The following is a 25169-nucleotide window of genomic DNA, read 5'->3' on the forward strand; positions in this document are numbered from 1 at the left end:
GGTGAAGCTCAGAACCTTGCAGTCTATCTGAAGGTGGGGTTTTCAGGAGAGATTTTGCTGGATTTTCAGAACCCCAAGTAGCTGTTATTCCTCACCTGGAGTCCCTCCTACACCGAAGCTCTAGGTCAAAGGCAGGAGGTAGGTCTCACTGGCTGCCAAAGCTTCCTGGAGCCAGGGGGTCAGGAACAAGTTCTGTTACCTGGTGGCACCATGTGTTAACCCACCAATGGCTGGTTTGGTTTGGAAGATACAGGTGAAGTGGGTATTGAACTGACATTCTCTCCCTGCTCCTTTCTTGAGAGTCCTGCCTGAAGCTACACTTGGCTGCAGAGAGGGGCTGACCAGAAAATGCACATTACAAAGCACAGATCACACTGCAGTTTATAAGAGCCTTTGCCTTATCTGTTTCTTTTGTGAAGTCAAGAAAATGGGAGTTATGCCCTGGCCAGGTAGCTCAGTTAGTGTCGTCCTGATACACCAAGGTTGCAGGTTCAGTCCCCAGTCAGGGCACATGCAAGAGTCAACCAATGAATGGATAAAAAACTGAAATAACAAAACAATCTTTCTCTAAAATCAATACATAATTTTTTTTTTTTTAAAGATGATGGGTTATCATTCCCATTTTATAGGGGAGGAAAGTGAGGCTCAGGGAGGATCCAGTGGCACCTAGTTCAAAACCAGTCTCCCACTCCATCCCTGCATTTGAGGACAGCGACTTTCAGAATGACCTGAAGGATTCTGACAATGGAGCACCACCTCTCCCCTCACCTCTGTGAAATTTGGAGAATGGCAGGAGTGGGGCCAGGAGGGCCATGCACCTCGGGTGACATCTGCCTTGCCGCGGTGACATGGGACAGCCCCGGGGTGGGGGGAGAGCACGGGCAGAGCTCGGCATCCTTCCTCTCGGTCAGGGCACACACACCATCGGCTGCTCACCTGGGATTCTGTGCTCACCTGCCTGTTATCCTACCAGCCTGCAGGCACACGTGGTGGGCGGTGCTAGTCATGACTGCATGCCCAGGGCCTAGACCAAGTCCCTCCTCTACCCTCCCTGCAGAGTGGGTGCAGGAATGCACTGCTCACTCCCAGGGACCCACTCAGAAAAGCCGAGGGAATGCTGGGACTTGCCTCCAGGCACACAGTGGGTCTAGCTCCCACAGGTTTCCTGGATCCCAAGGCCTTGTTCATTCCCGCCCTCAGGGCATGCTGCTAAATATATCCCAGGATGAACCCACTTACCATCTATAGCTAAAACGCGTCTTCGTGGATCTGCGCCAGGATTAGAAGTCTGTCCAAATGTCAATGATCATTCCATCGGCTAAAAGCAAATTGATCAAGGCCGTCCTCCTTGCAGACTAAGAAGGCTCTCAGTCTATTTGTAGCTCAGTCTGAGAAGCAAGAGGCTGCCGCGCTGACTTGTTGTCTGTCCTGGTGGCATTCACAGAGTGGGTCATGTCAGCCTGCAGTGTGGGTTAGGAGGACAACACCATCCGTGGCTTCTTAAAGCAGACCCAGGTTGCTGCAGCAGCAGCTACCCCTGCACACCCTGCAGGGCCACACTCACCAGGGCAGAGCCAGCGGGAAGGCCCTACCCACCTTCACCATCCTGAACTGCTTGCCCACAGGAGACACTCAAACTAAAATTGGTCACTGAAGAAGGAATGGAAATGCTATCAATTGGCCCAGGCTCTAAAGCATTGGACCAAGTCTTTGTTTCTGTCCTTTGGTAAAATTATGAATGAGAGCAGAGACTTTGGTGGGAGAAAAATGCATAAGGAAGCAGAGAAAAAGTTTTCCTATCCAAAAAACTTCAGCAGAAATTAAAAAACAAATGAACATTGAGACCTAGGGAGAAAGACTTGTATATATTTCAGTAGATATATTTTTCTTTTTAATTTTACCTTTGTTTTTGTGATCCAAGCTTCTCCCCTCCCCTGAGTTCCTGGCTGCCTCTAAGTTAAATAATATAGTAGCCAGCCCAGCAGAGACAGCCATTGCCAGGCAGGAGGCTCCCAATACACAGGGAAGGGATTTTTCATTTCATACATCATTTACAGCATGCTGCAGTGATTTACCAATGTCAGGCCATCTTTGGAGCGCACAACAAGAAGAAAGAGAAATATGCATGCTTCTGTTGCGAAGCTGGACTGGGATTCTGGGAGAACGACTGGGGGCAGTGGCAACGGACTGAGGTTTCTCCCTGGCCATACCCTGCGCAGAAGCCAGAGATCGCCCAGCCCTCAGCAAAACTAGAATGAGTGGACTGTGGCTTGTGTCTTGCAGGGAGAATCTACTTCCCTTCCATCTGGTCTTGGCCAGGCAGGGCGGGGCCCCTCCACACAGCCTGTGGGTCTCCTTGAGTTCCCAGGTTCCGGCACTCAGACGCATCCCACACACTGAGAAGAATGACCTTGGAAGCTCAGAGTGATACTAGTCCCCCGCTTAAGTACTTAAAGCCACTTCTCCAGGCACATTGAATCCCTCCTTGCCCGGCATGCCAGGACCTGCTCTCCTGACTCTACCTTGAGATGCCCGCATGTTGCACATCGCACGGTGCACATGCCCACATAAGCCATCAGCTCCCCATCCTTCTGTCCCTCCTGCCTGGAATGCTCTTTCTCCTGCCTCTCATCTTTAAAACTCTCTCAAGAGTCCAACCCAACACCCATGGCACCCATTACTCTTTCCATGATGAAGCCAGCCCTTCCTGCTTACTCACGTCCCCAAGTTTCCATAGCACTTTGGATCAGCAGGGGCTCCAATGAGGTAATAGATGACACTAATATTAGATAATAATACTCATAAATTTCATTGAGTGATTACTGGGTGCCACATGGTTTCCATGCAAACACTTTCCACTCTCATCACAAAATCCCCATCAGGATGTGCTGTTAATATTTCCAGGGGAACGGAAGCGGAGGCTGAACCTCTATTAGGTAATTATTTAAAGCTACATTCAGCTAGGAGGTAAGGTGGCCAGAATCTGAATCTGAACTTTCTGTCTTTTTTTTTTTTTTTTTTAAATTTATGAGCCTTTAACCACTACCTTGACTGCCTCTCAGTCCAGTATTACTTCTGAGGTAATTGATTTTTAGGTTTTAGTTTAGTTCCGCAATAAAACTGTGGGCTCCCTAAGGAGGCCATGCACGCCTTGCATGTCTGTATCCCCCTACAGCACCTAACCTCAGAGCAAGACATGCAATAGGCACTCAGGAGAAACTTGATCATTCATTGATCGGCCAGACAGCCTCCAGACTCGGGCACGTCCCCCGCTCCCCGTTACGGAAAAGCCTACATAACACAGCACCTGAGGAAGACTGGTGGGGAGCAGGAGGGGCAACGTGGCCAGTTCCTCTTTAGGACAGTCTCATACTGGACCACTTCAAATTAACCCATCAGATGCCTATTCTGCACATGCAATGACATAGGGAAGACAGGAGAGAATCAAAAACCTTCCCATCATGAAGGAGGCAAAGCTGAGACTGGAGGAAAGTGCAGCAGAGAGCTGAGCAGGGCAACTTCTGGGGAGGGTTGGGGACACAGGAATGAAAGGATTCCGCAGATCAACATGGGTCATTCGTGTGGCTGGAGGGAGCCTCGGGAGAAGGCGGGGCTGGGGTGGCTTTGAGGATGGGCAACCTTGCTTGTCTCAGGTGGAGAGAAAGGGCCAGAAAGGCTGTGAGAAAGAGAAGGGCCCTGACTCACCACCTTCGTTCTTCAGTGACACGCGATAGTGGGGTTGGGGCTCCTTTGGACTTTGCCACTAGTCACCATGGCTACCAAGCTACCTTTCTTATTGGTTGACGTGAGGGTAAAGTGTGGTCAAGTGTGGAGCAGAGTGGAGAAGGGGAGGTCCCGTTGCATACAGCTGGGTCCCATCACTGCTTCCTGCTGTCTCGGACGCCCCAGTGCCCTGCCTGCGGCTGCATCCTTGTAGCAGCATCCGCTCCACACGCCACCTTGCCTGTGGTGGGACCTCTTGCCTGGGGGATGTTTTTTATAGCAGGACAGGCAGAAGCAGCCCTCAACTAAGCACAGACAAGGGCAGGGGCATAAATACCCTGCTGTTTGCCCCTTGGCTGGGATGACTGAGGTCTGTTCTGTGCAGAACGAAGCCTGGCTGCCCCAGTGGAGACTTGCCGGGTGATGAACTCTTTCTTGGCTGCCTCCCCGTTCCCAACTGCCTTCCTGCTTGCCCACTGCATTTCTAGGGATTGCGTCCTAAATGGACTGCTTGCACTTGAATTGTAGGGTCTGTTTCTGGGAGAGTCCAAAGTAGGGCACTATGGTCTTTATTCATTGTAGGACTATGCATGTTTGCTAAGAGATAAGTCCCTCCCATTGTCCAAATGGGTTCTATTTGAGAATAGGAAACCAGGTTGACCCCATTCATAACATTTGGACTCTTCACTCTGACTATCTGAGATGTTCACAGGGGCTGACATTATCTTTCTCACAATACACTTCTCTGGGTATTTAACTACCAGCCCCTACCGTACCCTACTCCCAAGTAGAATTATAAAGTCTTTGAAAGCAGAGCTGTGTCACATAGAGACTTCGCTGTAAGTCCCTTGCACAGTATGGTCACAGGATGAATAGTCTTTAAATTGGATTGTGTTAAGCAGAAAAATACACGCCTCTGTCCAAAAGCAAGCTAATCCCTATGCCTTTCTCTGGCTTCCAAAGTGATAAAAGTTCAATTCCAAAGCTACTTGTAACATGTTCATTATTTTATTTATCCTATTATATCCATGCTGAGTGGCCTTTCAAATGGTGTTACAAGCATCCTTTCCTCAATAAGTTTAAAATGCCCCAAGTAGACCTCTCATCTTGAGTAAAGAGCTCATCGGTCCAGGTGCAGACAGAACTTCCTTTGAACCCGGGGTCTGAGAGCACCGTAATTAATGAACAGGAGTGAGTTAGGTGAGGACGTGGTCACTATCCCGGGGCAGGGCTCTGTCCATGGTCCAAAGTCAAGGCCTTACACCCTCTCTGCCCTGCCTCACCTCTGCCATGGCAGCAGGTGCATCTCCCTGGCAGCATGGCCCACCTGCACACCCTTCTTGAGCTGCCAGCGCTGCTGATGCACCAATCCTTTGACATCTGATCCACTAGACGGCTGGCTCTGCTGGTGATATAATCATCAAAGGCTGGCTTCAGGGCCTGGGCAGGCTGCCGGGCACATCTGGTGAAGCGATGGCCCCTCAGAGCCACTGGCCTCTGCCGGGTGAGAGCCGAGGGCCTAAGGCAGTAGAGTGGAGTGCTCTTCTTGAGGCTTTTGCCCTGGCCCTGAAGATGCACGTCTGAAAGGCGACTCCTTCACGAGCAGACACCACTGGTGTGAAGCTAAGCAGTTGCTAAAAGGCAGCCTGCTGGCCCAGCCTGTGCCTCCCCTCAGCGGGCTACCCTACATCCTTGTCAGGCCAGGCTTGGCAGATCCCGAAACGGCGGGACAGATGCTCCTGCAACCTCTCTTCCAGTCCCACCCCCTGTGAAGGCAGCACCAATAACGTGTGCGGGAACCCCGGGAGGCCCGGGTGTGCGCACCTCCTGCTGTGGCCTCGGAGGAGAGCTGGGAGCGGGAGCTGGGCGGGTCTCCCACAGCCCATGATCAGGTGAGGCCTTGGAGCTCGGTCCACCCGCAGCAATGCTCTGTGCAGAGAACAGAGGCCTGCTGCTGGTGGCCTGAGGGTGCCTGTGGTGACAACTGGGCTTCTGCACAGGGAACAGGAGCTTTTCCTGCCCCACAGGGAGCTTGAATCCCCCCTGTTCTCCTCGTCCTCAGGAGGCCCAGAGCACATTTCTGCAGGTGACCATGTCTGCCCACAGCCTGGAAGCTGGCCGGGCGGGGGTCTGGAGCCAGGGGCAGACATCAGGAGCATCTGTGAGGCCTCCTTTGGTACAGTGAGCAGACGATGCCACAAGTAGCAGCATCCATCCCTCCAACAGCCGTGCCCTGCAGCCAGGGCATGCTGAGCGCACCACTGGCTCAGATGCCCAGATGCCCAGATGCAGGGGGTGTGTTCTAGGAAAGGAAGAGCCAGCAGAGGCAGATTCCCCTCACCACTTATAAAGGACCTCCAAGAGCATAGTTCTGATGTGGAGGGGATGAGCAGGGCCACCTCTGACCTCAAAGGAGAGCAAGGGGAGGCTCACGGCGCAAGTGGGAGGCAAGCTGGGCTGCATAGCTCGTTGCTCTGGGTGCCTTTGGATGAGTGACTACAGTCTCTCAGCCTTCGAGTGTCTCAGATGCAGATCTCCCACCTCGGGTTTGGGAAACCATGAAAAAGAAGGGAATAAGAAGCTTTATCTAAGGGAAGATAGGAGGCTTCTGAATAAAGCTGAAAAGAGACATTCTCCTGGCCTCTTATCAGCAGAGCTGAGTTACCTGATAGACGTGCAACGAGCGAATTTATATTATTAGAGAAAAAAGAGCCTTTTTGGTCACCTGTACTGGCCTCTTTCTGGAAGAAGAAATCCTTGTGCAGCATTTGTTTGAGCACCTCCATGATAATAAGCTTGTCTTTCTCAGATCAAGTGTGTGAGTGTGTCTGTATGTGGGTCTCTGTGTGTATTCGTGTGTCTGTGTGAGTGGGTGTGTCTGTGTCTGGATATGTGTCTGTGTATGCATATGAATGTTTGTGTGTGTGTGTGTGTGTGTGTGTGTGTCTGTGTGGCTGCGTGTCTGCGTGTGCCTATGTGTCTGTGTATATCTGTGTCTCTGTGTGCATGTGTGCCTATGTGTGCATGTGTGTGTGTGGCTATCAGAGAGAGCACTGTCTTCGGTCAGGAGAGGGCAGGTCACCCAGGAAAGGAGGGGAGGATGAGCCCAGGGAGCCCCGTGTGCCTGGAACTGAAGCCGGTGCTGCCTTCATCACCGTACTGGAGGCACAGGGCAACAGAACCTCCCCGTGGAGCCTTCCCGGAGCCTCGCCACCAGGGAGAGAAAGAAGAGGCGCAGTCTGAGTATTCATGACCCCCATCCCCCAATCTGATCAGGCTGCAGAAGAGACCACAGCTTTGCACTGAATGCTGGGAGCAGCTACCTCAAACACTGAAGCAGCCCCTCTGAGGGACCTCAAGCCTGTTGCCTTTGAAAAGTTTCATAGAACGTCTAGGTTTTTTGCTGTGTCTCCACTCCATCCTACCCCAGCCTTGTGTTTATGCTCTCTGAGTGTGGGTACCTCCCTGATTGACACTGCCAGAGCGCTGCTGAACAGGAACGAGGAAGCAAGTTAGATACTGATCAGCACCCTGTTTTCCCGGTGTGCTGAACACCCCAATGACAGCTGCAGGTGTTTGGAAGGCGGCCTACAGCATGAGCGGGCCTCGCGGGCATCTAAGTCATGGGCAGCTAGGTGAGGGCTAGTGTGCACCTGCCAAAACTGACTTATCGAGCAGGAGGAGATCAGCTCGTCCACTCCTGAAGGCCATGGTGATGCACCTCTACCTAGGATCACCTGAATGGAAAATTAAAGCAGCCTGCCTGCTCCATTAACAGTTACACACTCTATCACGTAAATTAACAAGTTCCTCCAGAATCCATAATGGATACATCTTCGTTTGGCAAAAAAAAAAAATTGATATAAATTGTAGCTTTTTAGGATGACTCTGTCACAAATGTAATATATCATGGAATAGCAGATACAAGTTCAAAAGTACATATAATAATATAATTAAGATAGCTTGACAAGAATGTGTTTTAAAAGTATAAAATACCTGCAGGTATAATAGCTTCATAAAGGCTGTCAGATTTACTTCTGCTGTGAAGAAATGTAAAATGTTTTACTTTAATGTGATGCAAATGAAGGCTGGGGTATGCATATAACACAGTCCTTAACAAATAGGTAGAGGGAAAAGAATAAAAGTCAGATCCAGGCCAGCGGAGACATCCAACTTTGCAGGTAACTGGATAATAGATCAAGCAAACAGACTGGGGTGCGGCACCGGGCTGTTTGTAGAAAACACCAATTTCACATTTCCCTCCCTTGTTGGCACCGGGAAAGTGAGTGTTTTTATTCAAAATTAATGATTCCCTCTGCACATTTTTCTTCTTGCTCAAAAGGTTTAAGCATAATTCTTATTTAAAGCAAAAGTGATTTTTATATAATTACTAGGCCATGGAAAATTGTTTTTCAACACACTAAAAGTGAAGGACAGGAGTGTCTCACACCCAGAACAAAGGCCTTGGGGACCCCTCCACATGCTCATGGATGAGATGCTCCCAGAGAAGAGTGATCTATGCACCTGTCCAGCCAGGCTCGGCTACCTGTGTGCTTGGACAGAAATGCTGTATCAAGCAAAGAAGCAGTAACCATTTACCTAGTCTAAAAGGATGCCAAGATATTAAATTACAAGGTTAATCCAATCAGCAAAGCCACAGATTGGAACACACACTCTCTCCCTGAAAAAAAAAAAAGAAAAAAAAGAAAAAATATTCACCCTAAGGAATTCCATCTCTCCAGCCTTATTAAGATTAACCCAATGATGTCCACAGTGCTGCAGCTCTCTGCGCTGTGTGTATCTGATATACCAAGGTGACCTAACCGCATTTACTCCAACCATTTACCTAATGACCTGAGAGCATTTCCAGAACTTAAGCTGCATTCCCGTTTTCTTACTCCCCATGGGCATCGGAGAGATAGGATTCCAAGAGGAAGCAGCTATGGGGCCTTCAGAAACTCCACCCACCTTCCCAGGTCCAGACCACAGTTTAGAGTGGGGCAGGACCCGAAATCCTGTATTTCAGATCTCTGACCATGCTTATGAGCAAGGCTCGGTGCTTGCCCAAGCAAAAAAGTTAAACAATGGAATGGGGAAAGCATTCGACGAAAGGTTCTTGTTACTCAAGGTGAAAATTACATGCTCGAATCATGAAGCAGTGTAGTTTTCAAATCCACAGTCCACGCGCCTCGAACGCTGAGGACAGCACCCAAAAGAATTTTCAACGGCAATGCACTTTTTCACTGTTTTCTTGCTCATTTGCATTCTGCTCTGTTTGGGTTCTGAAATGCGACCAGACACTTTATTTCCAGGGTAGAGTTGCAGGATAGCAAACAAACAGTCTGGTAAGCAATTAGCCATATGGGCCTGGGCATTATTTTCTTAATGTGGGAATTGGGTCAACCCTGCAAAACGTTTCCTTAAATTCTTAAACTGGCACATTTTCTCTTGGAGAGGGGGGCTGTTCAGAAGTCAGTCCCCCAGCTGGAAGTGCTTAGTCACTGCTACACGGTCCCAGCTACCCCTCCCCTCGGAGGCTCATGAAATGTTGAAGAGGAAGCCCCCTCAGGGAACACGCAGTCCAGCCTCCTCCTGTCATAGCTAAGACACAGAGGTGCAGAGGTGAAGTGACCAGAGCAAGGTCACACAAGCTAATGGCTCAGGCTACACCGTCCTCTCGTCTCACTGCCTCCATATTGGCTGAGGTCTGTGCTGCGCCTCTTGTCTCCTCCTGATGTCTGGGAGCCCCCACTGGCCTCCAGGGACCCCCGTCTCAATTTCTGGCCCCTTTTCACATTCCCCCCGACCTGTGTGAATTCAGAGGTTGTGAATTTAATAGCAGTTATCTGTCAATTGATTGATCAACCAACCAACGAATACGTTCTCCAGCAGACCTCCATGTCTGCCTCGATGTTTGGGACACAGGACCACTGGCTCACGTTCCCCTCACCCTCTCTCTGTTCTTCAGAATCAGAGGCAGAGTGAGAAAGCACAGACGAGACCCCCGGAAATCACTCTTCTCTCCTCGTGACCCACGGGAGACAAGATTGGGAGCTGTGCTGACAGTGGTGTCAGAGGGAAGGATGACAATATACACAACAGACCTTTTAAGGGCAACCTATTATTTTTGTAATTTGTTTCACCAAAACCAAGTGACTCTTTACACTCTAATTCACATCTCAGAAATCCGATGCTGCTATCTATCGTTCCTCTCGCTGAAGTCGTGGCAATAATTTTAACGCCGGCAGAAGACATTAGACATTAGAGGTGAGCAGGGCAGAGGGCTCTGGCTTTTATCAGATAATTAAGATGCTACCAAAGTCAAACCTTTATCAACATTAGACTAAAAATAAGCTACTTCCACCCAAGTGCCTTTCTACAGAGCGTTCCAAGTGGCAGCGCTCTGGATAAGGGTTAGCTTTTTAAATGGTTCATTGTTTTTCAACTTTTATTGGCAATCCATTCTCATTATGCTCAATGCATTTGTCTTCATAATATGTACTTCACAATTATAATATCAGAGAGTTTGTATCTACATAATGAAAATGATCTATAGAATAGTGCGGGGAAAGCATAATAACATAGTGTGATCATTAATGAATCGGGTACTTTGAGAGAAAACCTGGCCTCTCCTGGGAGAACCTGCCCCTATATCATAAGACGTTAGAAAGAGGCGCAGGCTTAGAGGTGAAACTGAAATTAGATCTCTGACTCCCTAGAGGTGAGGGCACAGCCTGGCACTGCTTGGTTTTGGTGACAGGCGGGGCACACAGGGAGCATGCCAGGTGACAACATGTTGGAAATGGCCAGTTCAAAGTGTAGTGGTTCTATCTTTCCCTCAGAACTTTCTGGCCTAAATACTACTGGCTCATGGACCACTGAAGTAAGGTTCGGATCTTCCCCCAGGAGAAGATGTTTGGAATATTGCCCTCTGAACTAGAACCTAACTCCAAGGAGGACGGGGCCGAGAGACCAGAGCAAGAGGCTAACAACTCCAACATTCAACCAAGAGTTTATTAAGGGAACTTAGGGACAGACACAGACTGTTTGGTTGCAGCAAGAGGGTAGATCTTTACACCCATTGAAAAGGGGATGAGGGACTGATGTATATAACCTCCAGAAATGCAGGGGACCTCTATCAAGTGACACATGCTTATCAAGAGCTGTATATTCCAAAGCAATAAACACCTTAATGCGCTTACTTACCTGTGTAAGAACACTTCAGGCGATATGGGCCAACCCCTCCTGGGGTGAACTGGCTGGTGGTCACTAAGAACTACTTACTTCTTAAGATGGTGTCAGTCACGTCAAGCACTAGAAACCATTTTGCCTAATGTCTGGATAGTTTAATGTCTATTACACTCATGGAAAAAGAAGCACATAGCCGGTCAGTGTGCACAGACCACGTTGCGCTGTCCAACTATCATAGCATTTGGCTCACAGAACACACGCAATAAACAGTTTTTAATGAGTAGAGAAAAAAGAGTGACTTTCTTATTTGGCCAAATATTTCATCATTGGCAATCCCTACAGCAGGTCAGGGAAACCTTTAAGACAGATCGGCGCTGAAACAGTGGAAAAGAGTGGCATTAATGAGGACCACGGGACAGGAACAACAGACAAGGAATGGGTGGGAGGCCGCTCGACTTTGCAGAAACGTAAAAGTTGCTTGTGGTGCTCGATCAAGACAGGGCTGGGAGCCCCGTGCTGGGCAGAGAGAAGGCCTGGCAGATGTTTTGAATGGGAAGCAAGGGAGTCAGGCAGATATCCAGCTCTGTTGAGAGAGCATCGATCGAGAAGGAGAGCTATCATGCTTCTCAGCTGATAGCAAAAGGCACGGATCCACGGAAGGAAAGGGATCTCTCCCTGGGACAGGCAGCCAGGAGCTGAATCCCACCAGCAACGGCGCTTGCATATGAAAATTGAATTTCATATATACACACCCACGTTTCAAATATTCCTGTGGCTCCTGTACGTTCAAGTCAAATATAAGTTGGAATGGACAGGGTTTGGCCAGTACAGGGGCAGGGGAAGTAGATCATCTCACCCACGGAGCAGTCTAGTATAGTTAAGGTCTGCGATTCTGCAGTGGACAGTCTGTCTGTCCCTTAGCCCGTTCCCCCCCCCCCCCACTCACATGCAGACAAGGTCTACCCCAGAAAAATGAAGCAAATTACATTGAGAGCCAAAATAATTTCAATACAGTTGGTTTAGAGAAAACCTTTTTTTTACGTGGTTTATTGGGAAAATGATCCCAATTTATGAATTTTATCTGGCTAGCATACCTTGTGTATATGCAAGTATAACTTTGGACGGAGAGAGAGCTTGGTTGAATTGTTGCTAAAATACGTCGGGGCACAAAATGCTGAACACAAACGCAGGAATGACAGGAACAATAGAGCACAGAGGAAGTGACATGCGCCATATGTAGTAACAGAGAGATCCTGAGTTCACCATTCATTTTTTTATTTGTGAGAAAGCAGAATGTTAACACAGAAGGTGCTAAAAAGTTGCAATGTCAAGGCTGAAATTCATCATAGACATAGAGGCCAGGCTTCTCATTTTACTCAAAGAGGTCAAGATGACTTGCCCGAGGTCTCAGGGCTGGGATTCAGGTCTGGCTACCTTGACTCCTAACTCAGTGCTTTTCACAGGGCGACAGGTAGGAGAGCATGGGGAGAGGAGATGGATGGATAACTACTATTCTCTAGGCCGTGTTAGTTTTGAGATAAAATTATTCTGTCTTCAGATTGAACCTCCCAGAGGTACATCAAAAACTCCCAGTAGGACATGTAACCTTTATTGCCGAGTTAAAAAGCGTGGAGGGGTAAAAGGCCCCTGTCGCTATTAAAATAGTGTGTAGTGAGAAGAGTTGTGTCACAGGTGACTAATGGGGCTTCACTACCCCCCCACCCCTTGTTATATTTAGATACTGACAGAGATATAGATAGATAAGGTTACATTTCTAAGCAAGGTGTCCAGTAGTTTTATCCTGGGGAGACAGCAAGTGCTGGAATATCTTCCCCTCCCCCCACAAATGGCATTAAAACTTTCTTTTGTAAAAAAAAACAAGAGAGGAAAATCAATAGAGCATGAAAGGACATGAAAAATGCATTTTAACCCATATATATATTTTCTAACAGTGCCATTTTTTAAAGCGCTCTAAAAAAAGAGTCAATGAGATTCTCAAGGGGAAAAAAATGCAACATAGCCCTGAATTCTGGAGTGAAGTTAAACAGCCAAGAAGAGTGAAGATACAAAGATCTGATCTAATAATTTGAGGCATGGATGAAAAATGGTGTAAGCCTTGATCGCCTCTGGGATTGGCAGGTCAAAGGGCACATTAAATGTGAAGGGAAACCCATTTGGTTTTGGGGTAGTTCAGCATATATCCATATTAAAGCTTTCCAACTCAGTGAAACTGCTCCCAGGGAACCAAGTATTGCCTCGCGCACCTCAGTACACACTTCTTTCATCTCCTTCTAAGACAGAGGTTCCCAACCCTGGCCTTGAACCTGAACCCAAACCCGTACAGGTGCGTGGCTTGTTAGCAACCAGGTAGCAAGGGAAGCTCGCCTGAGCTTGCCCTCTGCCCCGCCCCCACCATCATGAAAAAACCGGTGCCTGGTGCCAGAAAGGTTGGGGACCGATGCTCTAAGAGAAATGGCGCGGCACAGGATGGGAGGCAACCCTTCCAGGGCTCCAGTGAAAAGAAAAGGGGAGAAAGAGTGCAGGTTAAATGCAGTATTAAGAACGATCTCTCCTAATCAGTGTATCTTCCTTGCAGCTAAGCAATCTTTGTCAATTACAGGGCATTACGCCGCAGGCCAACTGGCAATTACGATGGCATCTTTCTTCTCATCCCTGACAGCAAAAGGCGGCAATATTCCGAGTCCGGCTGAACGTGCCGAGGGAAAGGGGAGTGCATCTCTGAGGTAGTGTAGAGGAACCTATACCCAGGATGCAGATGCTCTATGCAGCTGTTATGCAAAGAAGCTGCTGCTCCAAGAGCTGATGTGTTTATTTAGACGAGTGCTAAAGCCGAGTTAATGCCAATTTCCAGAGAGAATTAATACACATGAACGTGAAATTGTTGAACCGTTGCACACATCTGGAAACGCGTGTTTTTGCTGTGTCTTCTCTGTGGCTGCCAGCTGCACCGGAGAGGCAGCTGATAAGGTTGCCATTGGTTTTGAGGCCCAGCTGAGTGGATGGCATGCTGTTGGGGTAACAGTCGGCCCTTCTGATCAAGACCATGGCCCTCACTCCCTCCCGATCCCTTCACAGCTCCTCTTCGTCTGCGTGTAAACCTGAGTTTCCCACCTCCATTTGCAGAACCCGGCTGCAGTCTCTTCTGCGTCTCCCAGTTCTCTCACTGCGAAGCCAAGCTTCATGCAGTCATGAGTTCTCCCAAAAGAACAGAGAAAAAGCCTGAGCATTCAAGGGCTTTGGATTTTGGTAACTTAGTCATTGAACCATGGCACTGTACTGAGCAGGTTGGTCATCTGAGAAAATAATCCTTTGGCAAAGAGACCACTTAGATTAATGGCAAAGGCCGCCTCAAGGACTCAATGGATCTCATGACCCAGAAGCTTCTATCTCCAGAGACCTGCAACACTGCATTCCTTACTGAGTGGCTGGCCCATTTTTGTGCTTCCGTTTCAGAACAGACCATTGTCTTGCCACTCCCCAGCTCAGTTATTTATTTATTTATTTATTTAAAGAAAAAAAGAAAGAAAGAAAGAAAGAAGTCATTTATTAAGAAGTGTGGTGCCCAAGGAGAACTTTTGAGGTAGAAAAGCTAGAGGTATGAGCTATTGTGAAAGTCACAGGCCCACCCTACTCCTCTCTGTCACTTCTCCGCGCCTACCCTTTCTTGGATGGAGGCTTACCTAGACATGCAGGTGACCTTTCGGCATCCTGGAAAGGCTTTGTCAATTTGACCTTGGCTGCTGCTGTAAGGATCAGCTCATCAATAATTACAAAGCACAGGACAACTCAAAGGGCCCTACCGATATCAGCCATAAAAGTGATTTATAGTGTGAGATTCTCTTGGGGGCTTTCAACAACTGCTTGCTTCGAATCCTCCACACCCGTTTTTCGCTCCCTGGATATCCAGCTGCTCCGACATCCCACCGAGCGCACATCAGTCAGACCGTCCCTTCATCTCCAGTTCCCAGGTACCCTGCAATCATTTGTGCTTTCCTCTAAAATATACCTCTTTCAGTGCCACATCTGAAGAGCTCTTTAAACGCTAACAAGAACCAATATTTTAGATTCTACTGCTAGACGCTTCAGCCAAGTTCACTTTATTGTAAAATTAGATGTCATTGTGAAAAGCATGGATATAAATATAAGAGCAAAAGGCCCTTTTCTTAATGCGGAAACCAAGGTAACAATATCCTATTTTATCTTGTTGTCAAAAAATTCTTTTTTTTTTGATAGCTCAGCCAATATAATGCACTGCATATTTATACTTAGCATTAAATAACTATTATGCAAAAGTACTCCACAGTAATATCTAAGTATATTTATGGAGAGCTAAATTATATTGGCAAGTTTATTTTAGACCAAGGAAGCCCCTGAGAAGGGATATTGTGTGTTTTAAAGAGTAAATGTAAACTCTTAAATAAAGAGAGCCTTTGTGGACTGTAACGCATGCTACCTGGGTAAATCACAGAGCAATTACATGGTAAACTTTTCTTTGATGAGGCACTGAAGTGATGACATGTAATTACTTTTGCAATGCTGCACTGTGTGTTTATCAAAATGTTAATGCAAGCGTAATAACAGGCTGCATGTTTGTGCCCGGAATGTCAGAGCCATCCAGCTGTCAATCACATCTGAAAATAAAATCGCAAATAAGCAGGCAGCCTGATAACAGGAGTGACAGCCAATACTTGCTCGGCTGACAAGTACTTTGCTCCCTCCCCCAATCAGTGTCTTCAGTGTAATGCACTTAATAGGAGGGGTATATCTTTTATGAGACCAAATGGAAGCAAGCGGCATAAATGGGCTGGACTTTGGGTGGGCTCCCCCTAGCCCACCCCATGTTCTGCTCATGGGGTGCCTCTTCAGGGTGCCAGCTGATTTCCTTCCCTTCTCTTTGATCCTCCAGGGCAGTACCCTGATGCAAGGGCTGCGGAGCCCACAGGCAGGCTGGCATTATGAAAACTCCATTTAGACCAAGCTTCCTTGCCAAGGGGCCTACTTCAATCAGTTAAGAACGAACCCTCCACGGTCACTGAGATGGAAAGCCCTAGGTTAGGACCTGTCTCAGCAATTGGCTGAGCTGGTTTAGCTCAGAGCTCTTGATGCAACTAAAAAAGAAAAAAAAATGTGTTGGTTTTGAAAAACAAATGTCAAAACGGCTAGGGAAAATGTATTCATCACTTTTAACTAGAAGTAGGATGGGCTAAGCATGCTTTCCTGGGGTGTGAAGCTGGGGTCAAGTTCTAAATAGGTCCCTGATAAGGTCATTTTCCATATCACGTCCTCATTCCCTGGAACATCTGGGAAATGAGCGCTTCAGTTCTGGAAACTTGTGTTCACCCCGACTCATGCCCTCTTGACATTCTCTGAGAACACTTTTCACTGAAGGATCCTTTCAAAGGTCTCTAAAAATTGCCAGCCACTTGCTAAAGTGTGAGCAGGTGCACACCTAAACTTTCTCATTCTGACCTTTTCAGGAGGGGCCTACGATGGGATTTTTTGGTACTTCGGTGCAGTGGGGCCGTCTGGTGGGAATAGAGCTCTGACACCCTAGAGTTGTAGCATCCGCTCTCCTACTTCACTGAGCACATAATGCAAACCAGACCTGTGTGCCTGCATTTTACTGTTGTAAAGTGCGGGGCTGGCTTGTCCACCCTGCCCTTGTGTGAGTGTGCGATTGTAACCAGGGAAAAATGCTCTGGGTCGCAGTGCAGAGAGAAACGGGGGAGCTGCCCCAGTGGAGAGCAGACTGTGGGGGGAGACAATGTCTGTAAACCTCCTGCCCTGAAGCAACCTCCTTTCCATCACTGTTCATGATTGCCAGCGATGCCGACGGACACTGCAAAGGCAGCAGCCACCCTTGGACGTTCTTCGCTCTGGACTGCCTGACGGGCAGCTGAGAGCTGGGCTCACCCTCCTTCTGCGACTGTGCTTCCAGCGGAGAAGTTCCTATCGCATTCTTGGGCTGGCTAATGGAGGCACTCTGAGTGCAGAAACTTAAAAAGTCACGCAAATAAGGAAAACTTTGGAGTTTCCAGGGTCAGGGACCACGGAAGCAGAGACCCTTGCCTCCCTGGATACGATGTGTCGGACGAGAGGCGAGCACTTAGAAAGACCCCAGACGTCTGCGTGCTGTGCCCATCTGCTAACCCCTAACTGCAGTGGGCACACTCCCCCCGTTAGAGCAAAGAGCATTTTAATTAAAAGTAATAAATCTCCTCTTGTTTAAGGGAAGGTGCACAGAGTGTGTTACTTTAATTTTCTTCTGACAGGGACTGAGTCCGATTCTGAATCCGGGGCTGACTCCTAGGCAGGTGCGCAGGTGACGGGGGCCCCGCAGGCCATAGAGGGTCCTTTTGCAGCCTGCGGTGGCTTCAGGGAAAGCAAGGCGACTGGGAAAGGCGAGGCAGGCCGACACAGGTGGTGTGAGGGACGTGTCCAAGCGGCACAGCGTCTAAAGCCCTTTACCATCTGTTCCCAACAAATGCTGCTGCCCTTCTTGTCACCTCCTGTCCTGCATCCCTGTCTACCTATTTCTTACATCCATAGGACTTTGCGCTAGTCCCCAAGTGCATGGTCACTATCACAGTTGCCGTGACTCTCCTCGTGCTGGCCCCTCAGCTTCCAATGTCCTTTATTTATTTTCTCCACCTGGAAGAAAATCCAACTCTCTCTTTGAGTTTCACGGAGGGCACTTTCTATGTGTCTAAAAATGCATTGTTCTCACCCTGGCACTCCCATTACACCCCTAGTTTAGCATTCGCTTCCCTACACAGTTTTCTCTTCCCCACGTCACACTATGGAAATCTCATGAACAAGCATGAGGCCCTAAATGTAGGTTTGGAATTCCAGGGCCTAACACAGGTCGGCTAATGGATTCACAAAAAGTGTTCAGTGAGGCTTGTTTATTCCAACTGACAACTCAATATTCGAAAGCATGTTGTGTAAAAGAAGGGCAGTTATACATTTACTCACAGTCAAAACTGGAAGTGACAGGTGAAGATCTAGGTTCTGAATCCCCGCCTCTGCAGGTATTAACATGGAGGTCGTCTGGCCTCCTGGGAAGACTGCGCACATGACCTCAGTGATGCATAGAGTACTTTTCAACTTTAAGATTCTGTGATGCATTAGGCCTACACAGATGAATAAACAACTGTTTGGGTCTATTCGTGATAAGAAAGTTCTCTAGTACCATGGCTTTCTAAATGTGTCTAAGATTCCCTTGTGAAGCTTGCCAAACCCTGGGCGCCACTCCCAGAAGTTCTGTTCAGTCATGTGCAGGTGACCCAGGGAACTGACCTTTCAAACAACCACTCTGGATGATTTTGTTGGAAGTAGCCCCGGGACTATCCCTGGAGAAACACTGGTTTAAAGCACGTCAGCCAAAGGCCCCTAAAACCTGTTATTTGAAAAATCTTCCCCTATCTTGACATGAAGTTGACCAGACCTTCAAGTCTCTCCCAATACATGTGTGCGACAATTCGGATTAAAATCCAAGTACAGAGAGAAGTAGCAGCAGTGTACTAAGGCAGATTGTCAGCATGAAGGACTGCCCCAGGGCATATGTACTCAGAGAGTCCCTGAGGGAAGCCTGGGCAGGTGGGTCACAAACCCACGCACCCAAGTGATACAGGTCTCACAGTTCTCAAGTCAAAGACAGCCAAGCACTCGGTGGGATCAGATAACACATAAGTGAGCAGACAAGGACCACGGCCTAGGAAACGAATTAACTGATCCACCAGATGACAGATTTTGAGGCATATTCCTAGAGATGGGAGACAAGGAGATTTGCCAAGGCCATGGGCGAGCTCAAAAGCCATGATGTCACCTCCCAGGAGAGGCTAATGAGGTGAAATAGGTACCCTACAAAAGCACAACAATCTATTTGGGCATCAGGTGTCGTGGTCAGTAAATGTCTGAGAAATACAACCAGTGGTTGCTTGGCAACGGGTCATGTCCAAGTTAGATCATCAACACAACAGTGTTTGCCAAGTTCAACATTGTCTGGAGTTGATCATTTAATCCTAAATACATGCTGGGTGAAGGGGCAACAGGGTAAGAGGCTTGTATATTGTTTTTAAATATAAAAACCATGGATTCAATGTTAATACAGAAGTTCCACTTTCAGAATGGGCAGTGGTGAGAAATAGAGTTATTTCAAAGACTTAGCAAAGACCTTGAAGATGGGAAAGAAATCTGATGCCTGCTGATGGCCCTGGTGTGCTACAGTCCTCAGTGTTGGATGACAATCACTTCACTTGCACGTTTTGGCAGTGAGGAAGATCCTACAAGCAGAGCTGTGTCAAGTCCGAAAAGATTTGCATGTGTGTGCACCTGCACCTTGAAGTAGGAGTGTGGTTCCCACCCCTCAGTGTGGTGACACCTTTTGCAATTCCCATGCTGGGTTCATTATTTGCATAGCTTTCCCAGAGATGTAAACACATAGAGTGTGTTCCTAAAATTCTTAGACATTTCTGGGCATATTCTTTCCAGACACGTATTGGATTTCTTAGGAAAGACAGCTTAAGCTCTCTTGGATCCTGGTAAACCTCAGACTGTTGTAAGTTTTGTCTGCACTGTTTGTGAATATGCCAATGGTCATATTAATCTTTATCGCCATTATTGCCATTGTCACGGTTGGTATTGCCATCAGACATTCTTCTCCAAAGTGAGAAACAGCTAGAGATTCTGAACCCGCCTTATTGTGTTCTTGCAGGTAATCCTTTCATGGTATCTGGGAGTCCCTTCCTTTCTGAACAAGACAGTATCAGCGAGTTGGAGCCGGGGGCAGCTCCAGAGAGGCTTCACGCATGCCGCATTGTGGGGTCTAACCCTAGGGTAGTTCAGGCTTTGAAAAGAGGTTTCGTTTTTCTATTTGGCAACAAATGCTTCATCTAAAAACCGTGAGTCTCCCAGGGTAAGCGTGATTCACCACTGTCTGAATGCACTGGTTGTGGGTCATGGAGGCTCATCAGTAACAATGAGGAATGGGGCTGGGAGAGTTTCCCTTCATCCAGGTTCAGGCGGCTTCTCACCTTCCACCTGGGCTCGCTCTGCTCTCCCTGCCCCTGCCCTCTGCTCTTGTCCAGGGTGAGAGTCCTGACACTTCTCCATCCTCCCCTCCTCCCTGTCCTTGGACCCTTCTTGCGCCCGTCTCGCCCATCGCTACCATTTAGATGCTGGTGCAAACCCAGTTCAAGGGAGGGAGCCAGATGCAAAGGGGGCAGGAATGTGGTAACAATGTTTGGCTACAGCCCCCAGATACACAAATCCTAAGTATCGTTTCCCTCTGTGGCACCCGTGTACTCATTAATATTCACTTTAGGCAGTCCCTCTGTTCCCCTTCAGAGCTCTCCTGGTGTCCGGCTGTATGGATATGTCATTTACTGGCTTCATTTGCACGGCCTCAGCTCCCACTTTATCACCCATCAGTGCCAATGAAAAATATCATTGGGTCCTGGCTGGTGTGGCTCATTTGGTTGGGCACAGTTCTGCAAAGCAAAAGGTTGCCGGTTCGAGTCCCGGTCAGAGCACATGCTTGTGTTGTGGGCCTGGTTTCCCGCTGGGGCATGTGCAAGAGACAGCCAATCAGTGTTTCTCTCTCACATCGATATTTCTCTCCCTCTCTCTCTCCCTTCTTCCTTCTCTCTCTCTCTCTCTCTCTCTCTCTCTCTCTCTCTCTCTCTCTCTCAATAAATAAATAAATATACCGTTAAGAAAAAAAGTATGGTTCATCAGACAAGAAGTGGGCTTCACTTTTCTCACTCAAGGCAAACTTTCTTTTTAAACCAAGGGCCTTCTGCCTGAAAACATGACTATATGTTTCAGGGCTACATTCAGAAACAGGTGTTGGATAATTCAGTAATTAGTATGCACATCTAACTCCATGCAGCCTCTGTTGATCTCTCAATTGTAGTGAGCTGGGTCCTCTGAAGTTCGCAGTGGTTAATTAGGGCATTATCGAACAGTTGAGCTGGAGAGCGAAGACCTGCCATCCGCTGACAGCTTGGTCCCATGCACTGAGCCTGGGGTCAGTCTGCAGGGTGACCCAGGGCCAGGAGGGCTTGAATAACAGGTGGAGGGAGGCCTCTTTTATGAGCAGAGAATATCGTCCCATTCTTTATTCTGTCTCCTCTTTGACAGGAAAATTCACATTCTAGTGGTGACCACTTTTCATAAGTGTCTCCTCAGGGAGAACAAAAAAAAAAAAACCGTTTGCCACTCAGAAAAGAGGATAATGGTCCCGAGTAGACTCAGGAAATTTGAAATGGAAGGTTAACACCTGAGTTAGAGACCATTCTCCCTGTCCCACACACTTCACCTCTCCTACCTCCCTGAAGAAGTTGGGAAGGGCAGAAGGTGATGGTGTAGGGGAGCAGGCGATTTTGAACCACGCACAAAAGTACAGAAGGCATTTGGGGAACTGTTGCTTCTGAATAATTGAGGTATCATGTCATCTGTGACATCGGTGTCTGACTTCCCCAAACTCCTGACAGTTGCCCAGGTTCAGAGTTGAATACAGCCCATGGGTATTAGAGCGAGCCTGCCTTCCTCACGCTAAGACCGACAGACAAGCGTGTCTCGTCAGTGGGACAGCGGGGAGATGCTGGGGGAGTGGAGGCTAAGGAGTAAGAAGCATTCCAGACTACAGTCACGGCCAGTGTGCTTTCCGCAGAGGTCCTCCTATCTGCCCACATTTAGCTTCCTCGCTGTTCTCTTTCCAAATTCACAAAGTCACAAGACTCACTGCTCTCTCCTCAGCAGGTGCCGAGGTGTGATCTGCAGCCCGCCTGTCACTGCAGGGGCCAGTGAGAAGGCAAGGACCGGGGCGGGGCCACCGAGTAGGTTTCCATTTCCCAACCCCTCCGCCCCACTCTGGGCTCCCCAACCCTGGCCAGGAACGTAAAGGCGACAGAATGACACACACGCAGCTGAAAGAATGTTTAAAATGAAGCAAATCTCAAAGATGAAGTTGGTACAGTGGGAAGAAGGCTGCATTCGGTAGGCTCTGACCTCTAACTCAGCTCCAGTGTGGCCTTAGGTAAGTCACATTCCTGCTCTCAGTGGCACGTGAAACATGGGAACAGGCATAGAGTTGCTTTCAGAATCAGTTAACCAGAGGCGGGGACATCCATTTCCCTGGGATGGCGTGAGGAGGAAGACAATGGGAACAGACGTTAGGAGGCAGAGGCTCCATTGTTCTCTCCACCTGTTGTGCATTGGAGGCTCTTGGGTAAATCTTCCAGGGACAGAGGCATCAAGTCCCTTCACCACTAATAGGAGTCCTAATAGGGTTTAGCCTACCCACTCCACAAGGGGAACTCCAAGTGTGATAAACATGTCCAAGTACCTTGGAATCTGCCAAAGATGACAAAAACACACGCACAGTGCAGACTGGAGTGAGGCAGGTGTGTGACCGAGTGGGTTGAATTGATTGTCAGGAAGCTAGGGGGAAAATTCCGCGAGCAGCCCCAACGTCTGGCGTCAGAAAATTTATAATTCAGAGCTCTCCAGGGACTGGAAGAGTCTTTGAAGTGAGGGAACTCGGTTCAACTCCCCCGCCTCAATTCCACTTGGCTGTGCTGTGACTTGAAAGGGCTCTTACCAGATTCTTAGCAGTCTCTCTGCAGATCAATTCCTACAGTAGGAAGAGTGCAGGAGAGCACACCCAACGTTCTAGGACTTTTGTCTTGAGCACCTACCAGCCGCTCTCTCCCTCCTGAAGCATCCTTTTCAGAGGCCTGGCCAGAGGCCTTGCCTCAGGCACTAGAGGTGCAGGTCTTGTTCACCAGGATCTGGGAAGTAGTGCCAGGGTCTCTGAGTCCCTCCCATTCTAAGATGTGCCTACCATTTCAGGATTCTATGATTCCCTACTGGAAGTTCAATGAATCAGTAATAATCAGACTCTGTGGTGTCAGTGGAGGCTTCTAAGTGTTAAACATCAGATGCCCCCCAATTGGTTCCCCTCACTTTCATTGCAATTAAAGTCGATGAAGTCCATTTGTTAATGTGTTAGTAAGTAGATGAGGTCTGTCCAGAAGGTATCCAGCCACATAATATGAAAACTAAAGACATTTGTTGAAGAAGATATAAGATATAAAAAACATTGTACATAGGACAATGGGCTGAAGGGGAGCTGAGTCACCTGGGTGATTTGATGTTTCACCAAAAAACTCTGCATGAGACGTGATGCACGAGCAGGAACGTTGTCATGATGAAGCTGCCAATCACCAGCTGCCCATGGCTGCAGCCTTCTGAATCTTTCGAATAGTTTCCACGAGGAGTGTTCAAGCTTAATACAGAATCTGATGCAGATCCGTTGCACTACTTGCTCAGTCATTTTGAACCAGACTGCCAAACAGTACACACGCTCACTCAATGGTGTCTACCACCCACACTGACTAGTACAGTGAAGTTGTCATTGTTCACGCATGCTCATTCCAGTCCACTTTTCTTGGCTGCCAAATTACATCAATGACATGAAAACTGTTTTTGTTTTATTAACAATGGCTTGATGTTTTCTGGGCAGACGTCATATACCTGGATTGTTGTTTTCTCAAGTTGATACTCCTACACCCCTGTGGGGTAGGCAGAGAAGGCCTTATCGTTTCCATTTTACAGATGAGTCAACTGCCATCTAGTTAAATTGTCATACTAGTAAACAGTGGAGACAAAATTTAATGAAAGCAGTGATTTTTAAACTGTGTGCTGCGAGAATTTTTAAAACATGCAATACTTGATTATTTCGTCAGGGGCACTGACCTCTTTTTCCTGAGACTGTCAAATTAAAAAATGACAACAACACCTGCCTGGTGTGATGCCCTTTCTTGAACCATAAATATATAGGTCATTTAACGGAGTTGCATAGGTCATATAATAGAGCTACATTTTATTGGTCATGTCATTTAATAAGGTTGCATCTGATTGGTTAATTCTTGGTAATAGAAATCTTTATATACAAATGTAGGTACCTGATTTTAAAAAATGTTGCTTTGGAGCAAAATGGGTAAATAGTTAATATTATTATTTTTTGTAACTCCCTCAAAATTATACCTATTTTTGTCAGGTCAGCAAAAAATATATTTTTTGGTGTGTCGCAGTATTTTAGTAATTATTTTATGTGTGCTATGACATGAAAATGTGGAAAATCACTAATGTAAGGTAATGTCCACAGGATCCACAGATTAGGGCACGATGTATCTTTGGGTAGCACACCATTCAACCCACTACAGCCCCCTCTGAGTTAACTCTTATTGTCCTGATAGACCTATCAGTTAGAATTATAATAATAGTACCTGAGAAGTATGCTAGGTGCTTCATAAGCTCATTTAACCTTCCCAAGAACTCGGTAAGGCCAACATTTGTATTCCCCATCACAAAGAAAGAACAGAAGCTCTGGAGTCCGCACTCCTTCAGACTTACCAGAGATTTTTGGTTCGTGTGCTTGGGGCCCAAGGTCCCTAAGGGCCCCTTCGGGGAAGAGGACTCTGGCCTCCTTCAACTACAGCATTTCCACTCTGATCGTATTTAGGGGGTAGGAGGCTGCAGAAGATTCCTTTCCCTCCCAATGGCTTACACTGAGAGAAGGTTTGCAAACCACAGCTGCGCATTTCACAGCCTTGGCTTGTTAGGGGAGGAGCCCAGGTTGAGGAGCCCAACTTTAGAGGCAGACACACCTGCGCTCAAACGTCTTCTCTACCCTGTCCTTGTTCTGTGTCCTTGGGCGAGTCACCTCACCTCTCTGGGCACCGTGTTTCTCACCTGTGCAATGGAAATGCAAAGAGTACCTGCCTCAGAGGACTGTCCTGAGCACTGAGTGAGACCACGCACCTATAATGCTTAAAAAGTGCTCAGTAAAGAGTAGCTATTATGTTCATCATCATCGTCATTGGCTTGCGCATTTGATCAGTTCCCTTGCTATTCAATCCGGGACCTCTTGAAAGTGACGATGTGTATCCAGAACAGGTGGGTCCATCTGTTTTTCCCTCATGAGAGCTTCCAGAGGAGGGGGTGGCATCAGCCCAGTGGCATGCAATGCCACTCTCCCGGTTCATTAAGAGGGCTCTGTCATCCACACGGTGCCCACAGGGTCTGGGACACATGCGTGATGAGGAGTTCCAGGTGCAGCCATCGCCTCAGACAGGAGTCCCCAGAGAGGCCATGATGACAAAACATTTTTAAAGCCTGGGCCCTGGAGGGAGGTGCGGGGCTTCCTTGACATCTTTAATAATTGC

At 47.8% G+C, this 25169-nt stretch overlaps 1 protein-coding gene across 2 annotated transcripts in view; it reads right to left on the reverse strand.

Moving 5' to 3' along the window:
* KIRREL3 (kirre like nephrin family adhesion molecule 3) overlaps positions 1-25169 on the reverse strand; it is a 501922-nt gene that overhangs the window by 375226 nt on the left and 101527 nt on the right. The window lies entirely within an intron of this gene.

This window comes from Furipterus horrens, unplaced genomic scaffold (assembly GCF_987537825.1).
Source record: "Furipterus horrens unplaced genomic scaffold, mFurHor1.1.pri manual_scaffold_11, whole genome shotgun sequence".
NCBI lineage: Eukaryota > Metazoa > Chordata > Mammalia > Chiroptera > Furipteridae > Furipterus > Furipterus horrens.